The sequence below is a fragment of the Brachionichthys hirsutus genome, chromosome 12, assembly GCF_040956055.1.
Source record: "Brachionichthys hirsutus isolate HB-005 chromosome 12, CSIRO-AGI_Bhir_v1, whole genome shotgun sequence".
NCBI classification, from domain to species: Eukaryota; Metazoa; Chordata; class Actinopteri; order Lophiiformes; family Brachionichthyidae; genus Brachionichthys; species Brachionichthys hirsutus.
The window spans coordinates 8,589,224-8,595,223 of NC_090908.1; positions in this window are offsets into that span (position 1 = coordinate 8,589,224).

The window sequence follows — 6,000 nt, forward strand, 5'->3', positions numbered from 1 at the left end:
CTGCTGCTGCTCTTGCTGCTTCTGCCACCGCGGCTCCTTGCGACTGGAGCGCTGCTGCTGCTGTGATGCTTCTGCTCGGAGCGCTTGTCTCAGTGCTTGATCAGCTCACACTGCCTCTATATCAGCAGAGAAAGCCCAACCTTACACACACACACTGCACTGCCCCAGACCCGCTGATTTTATAATAATGCAGAGTTTTGAATCAGACTAAAATAGGCACGGGCTACTTAATAATTCATGAGAAGGTGGCGTTGTGATTATTTCCTCCTCACTGGTGCGCGTCGAAACTTCCCCCGGTCACTGCTTTCTCCCCTCGCTCGCTTAATCCACTTATTTGGACTGCACTTCCACTTCTTGACCTGAATAAAGTTAGTGTGAAGGATTGCCCCCCCCCCCCCACCACACACACACACACACCGCACAAACATCTGGTTTACAGAGGTGGCACCCGTTTTTAATTCTACCTCCACAACGACGTCTCCAGAGGATGCTGAATTAAAACAATAATGAGACGTGAGAAAAGCGGAAGTGAGCATATGCAACTTTTGGTAATCAATCTTGTCTTTGCAACAAAAACTAACAGAGTATTGATCGAGGAAACGTGGCTGCCAGAGATTAAGAGAAGCGGTACAACAGTGTTTTCTTATCAGGAAGTAATGGTAGAATCACGAGAGTCCCGCACGAATTTGAATTAGTGGATGCCTCCCGATACACACTGATGCTGCTCGAGATGTTGAAATGAAGTATCGATCCGCCTCCGTCCCTCCACTTTACAGTGCGTGTCTTCGTCCTGTTGATGGCCCTTTTCCAAGATGACTAACGAAATTAGGCAAATGCAGCGCAGAAAGGTGTGATTTCAAATGCGTGTTATTCCCCTTTAAATTGGATTAGTCATGCGGGTCACATCACAAGGGGCTGAGAACGCCGGAGAAAAGGCATAATATTAAAAGTGGATTCAGCCGCTTCGAAACGCAAGCGCAAAACTAAATATGTGGAGGCATCAGAAAGGAGAGATTACTCAAAATGTAAGAAGGAATATGTATATTAAACAAAATCCGTTTTACCCTCCCATACATTTCCCTTCATGGTTGCTAGTTAAGATGAATTATATAAATCATTTAAAATATATGATTGTCATAGTCCCTTTAGGAAGAAACGGGGAACAAACTCTCCATCTTAGTCGCACAGAAAGAATCGTTAAACGTTTTGTTTTTGGTAGTAAGATCGTCTTTTGATGGCGAGTTCTTCCCTTGGGTGAGAGAGAGACATCTACTGAGTTTACTTGATGGAAGCGAGGCACCCGTGCTTTAGTGATGCCTGGCAGACACCGGGGTCTGCTGCTAACCACAGAGTGTTTTATGTAGTACTCCGTCACAGGATCCTGGGCTTATTTACAGCCTCACAGAGGAAATGAAAGCTCAGAGTCCACGCCGAGACTAAGTACCAAATGTAAGGTGAAAACACGCAGGCACATCTGGCACATGAAACCCGGTACCGAAGTGGTCTTTCGTTTGTTGTCCGAGCCGATGACGCTCCAAAGACGACCGGATTTGCGTTTGATGCGCTTGAAATGGCATTAAATTATTCGCGTTATTTTACCAGTGTTCCAAAAAAGTGCCATTTTACAGGAACATTTAAATACATTCTCAGGGGCAAATTCAGTGGCCTTTGCCTATTTTAATACAAATAAATAGCATAAATAAAATCTTAATAGAGTTTGCCAATGCCATGAGCTGAGTGCTTTTCTCCTTTTTAAATGCAAGGCTCAGCTGTGAATGGCTTTTAAAATTGCTCTGTTTGTTCGGTCTAATAAAGTGAAATATGCGATAGAACTGGCGACTTGACGTTAACCTCCCAGACAGAACAGGCTTGTTTGATCATCTCTGTGAAAAGTGGCCGATGCATTGATTTTAAGTCTTCTTTGAGACTCAACAAAGGCTGAATCCAATTTTTTGGGGGGTTTTCAGATACTGTTGGATACAAAATTAAATACAGTTTAAATCTTGTTTTGAGAATGGTTTTTTGGGTGAATACCACAGAGAGCAGCAGAGAAAAGATGAAGACATTTTCTGACAATGAACAGCTACTGAGTCATCCTCTGATTGTGGTATTTGAAAGTACTTCTCTCGAACGTCTTTGGGTGCAGGAAGTAAGGAAAATAACCTCAATTTATAGCCTGGGTTCTCCAAACAAAAGGCAGTTCATGTCCCCGAGTTCCGGTTTATGCTGTCGTCACCTTGATGCTCGGCTCTGCCAAATACATTTGCGTTTTAAACACGGATATGCAATGCATGTTTATGTATTATTCAAAATCAATATAGCATTTTCAGTCTGGTGAGCAAAAGTAATTTATAGCAGTCAACTAGAAAATGAAACACTTTGAGACGGAAATTGGGTGTGATTGGTTCATTTCAGTGTACATACCAAAAGCTAAAAATTCAACCAGTTTAGTTTCCAAATGAGGCGTAGTGTTCTCGTCTTTGTCATCCATCAAGTAACATATAGCTGTGAGAAAAAAAGTTATATGAGCTGGAAAATGTCTGGAAAATAAATGATGTGCATGAAATATCAAGCCTACATTTTCAATGGCAATAAATGACAGCCAGTCAATACCCTCTACTACTGCACTTTCGGCTTGTCCCATGAGGGATCGCCACAGCAAATCAATGTTCTCCACTTCACCCTGTCCTTTGCATCGTCCTCCCCAACACCAGCCACTCTCATGTCCTCCCTCACTACGTCCATGAATCTTCTCTTAGGTCGACCTCTAGCCCTGTTCCCTGTCAGTTCCATCCTCAGCATCCTTCTACTGATATAGTTCCTGTTTCTCCTCTGGACATGTCCAAATCATCAAAGTCTGTCCTCTCTGACCTTTGTTTTTTTTCTGAACAAAATACTGAAAAATGAACCAAAAATATGCGGGTTCGTTAGTCGGATAGGTTCCATGACTGTCTTTTATGCTGTATCTTGAGAAAACAAATACTCCTTCCTTTGGATCCAAATTCAAAAACAGGAAAATGGCTTTCCAGTCTTTTTCCAGAGCTTCAAACTGAACCCGAGTGTCCTACAGTGAGGAGTAGCTGCACGCTCTGAGGAGAGTGTGCCAGTAGATACGTAAATCAATCCTGAATTGATTTTACAGTTCATTGATTAGATCTTTGTCCAGCATGCTTCATTAACAAATGTAGATTAATCATTAGAAACTATAAACACAAATGTAGACGTGAATTAATCTGAATGTGAACAGGCTAGATGAAAAAGTGCAGCATTAAAGTCAATGATATTGTTGGCTGCACATCCTCTTTAAGTGGTGTTTGTAGCTTACAGAATACAACAGAAATCAGTTCTCACTTTGTAAAACACTTGCAAATGTCCTTCAAAATGTTACTTGCCATCAATTGGCCATATATTTGACTTTTAATTTTAAATAAAATCAGAAGAATTAATGATATACTGTATTTAATCAACTGGTATCAATTCAGCAGGAATTCCGAGAAAGATTTAATGCCTGACATTTATACAGAAGTATAATATAAAAACACAAAAGTATTGTTACTTTGAGAATTACAACTGTGTGTATCTTTACTTCCACCTTCCTTCAATAAAATGGAATATTAAATGCCAGCTATGCACTTGCAGGTGTAGCCACAATATAGGCCTGTACGCTGACAGATTTGACATACAGCACACTCCCTGTAGTTTTGGGACACAAGCAGCTCAACTTTTAGACTTTATTGCTTGTTGATAACAAATAATAAAAGGGTCAGTGCAACAGAAGCAGCTGCTGCCTCAGCATCAGCGCTGGCAGCCGGTATCTATGGTCAACAGAGAACCTGGCTCCGTGGAACCAGCAGAGGAAATGTCATATTTGCATAAAAGCCACAAAATATTGTATTTCTTGATTATTTTTTTTCTTTTATTATTTGAAGGTCTGCAATTGTGGAGTATGAAGATATATTAGATATATAGATATATATATTTATATTTGTTTAGTTGTTATTACTATAACAAAGCCAGACAGCATAAACTGGACTGTTATAATCTAAGGAGGAAATGTACAGTCAGATTCTTGATGGTCTGGGGTTTCTTTTAACCCTCTGTTTGAACTGAGTCCTCTGCTTTTTTTCATCACTAACCTCAATGTGATATTGTCATTTAAATCAACAGTTATTTTTTTGTTTGGCTTTACCTGCTTATTCTATTTCCTGTATAGTAACCTTATACACTGAGGTCAAGGGAAATTTCTTCAGGTCTTAAGGCCTAAGTTGTTTGAACCAACATCTCATGCATGCCCAGATGTGCATAAACGATCCGTGACGAAGAGACCTGCACATGCAAAAAAAAAAACATCTTCATCACCTTGTAAATTATGCAAATTCAGCCAAGATGGGTTTTCTCCCTCCTTCACATCCATTTATGGCATTAGACTGCTCTGACCTGCATGAAGCCTTCATAAAAACCTAGTGATGTTGTATTTTGAAGGTCATATTTGACCCATGAAAAATTATAATCATATCCATCATGTCCTTGACAGGCTCACAGGCCACGCTCATCTCATCTCAGTCAGTCTAATTGTAGAGCCTGTGTGAGTCCCAGCACGTGTAACTTTTTATCATTCAGATACCATCCTTATAGTATTACATACAACAATGATCTCTCCACTCCTGATTTGTTAAACATGCCTCCATCTTACACAAACAGCAAAATACCTACACAGTGTCAGGCATTATGGCTGATCAGCATTATACCAATGAGTCTGGGCTTTAGAGTTTATATTGTTTGCTTCAAATCAGGTTTGAAACCCCAGGGAGGATATTATAGGAGGCTTTATTTGTCATTCTGGGAATTAATCATTCGTAATACTTCAAATGGGTATTGACAATGCATTCAGCACTGTACACAAGGCACCAAAGTCCACCAGTAACAGTTGAGGCAAATAAAGATGTATACAAAAAAATAAAACAAAATAGGCAGTCCCTAAGCTAATAAGAAGTCTACGAGGAAAGCTTGAAATTGTGTTTACATGCAACGAGTATTCCCGGGAAGCACCCTGACTGCACATGAGATGATCAAAGTCATTTATAGCTTTGCTCATGTGAACTCACATTCTTAATATCGGTTCATTTGTGATTTTGGCTTAGCCCGATTCTGCCGTGAAACTGCAGAAGGGTAATTTGAAGGCATTCACTCACCACTACAAATTCAGAACACTTGAGTTTTACTGTTGCTGTCATCACAACGAAAACCCTTCACTGACTGGGGCAGCTTGTGAGGTAACTTATCAGCTCACATTAATGCTGAGATTGGCCATGGCGAGGTTGAGTAGCTCAGTTCAGCCTTTTTGAGCAAAAAGAGGTTGTAACAGAAGATGAAAGTCAGAGGTTCCATTGAGAGCTCTCATCATTACGGTTGCATTATCTTCTGAGGGACCATATGGATGTTCATTTTTTTTTTTGTATGTGTCAGAACAAACTGCTCAAAGGAAAGAAGAAAATATGGGAGCTTGTGCAGTGGACTGAGGAATTACCGTGCTTTGCACATGGGTGCAAAGAGTAGGGTTCAGTGATTTTTTTACAGCCCTGAGGATCATTACTCTTCGAGTCCACAGAGCGTACTTTGATGTCTACAATGCTGGATGTTACTCATGCACAGCCTCGATATTCCTATGCAAACCAGAGAAAAAATTTAAACACTGAACATGACACTGTCATTTGCTGGAGGTAAAATAACTGTGCCCGTATCTTTGGAATATTTGTCAGAGATGTAGGATAAATGCTTCTTGTCACCTGATGGATGCAGTGATTTCTCCAAAACAAGCAGCGACTACGCTCGAGCAGCATCAATAGAAATGGAAGCAAATGTGAAATTATTGATCTAAATGCTGGACTGGAAAATAAAGGCTGTTGACAAAGGACAGCCAATAATCGACTTGCAAAATAGCAGGACTCTGCCTTTGTAGCTGAAGGTCGCAGCAGCAAAGCAGGTGGCAAAGCAGAACAT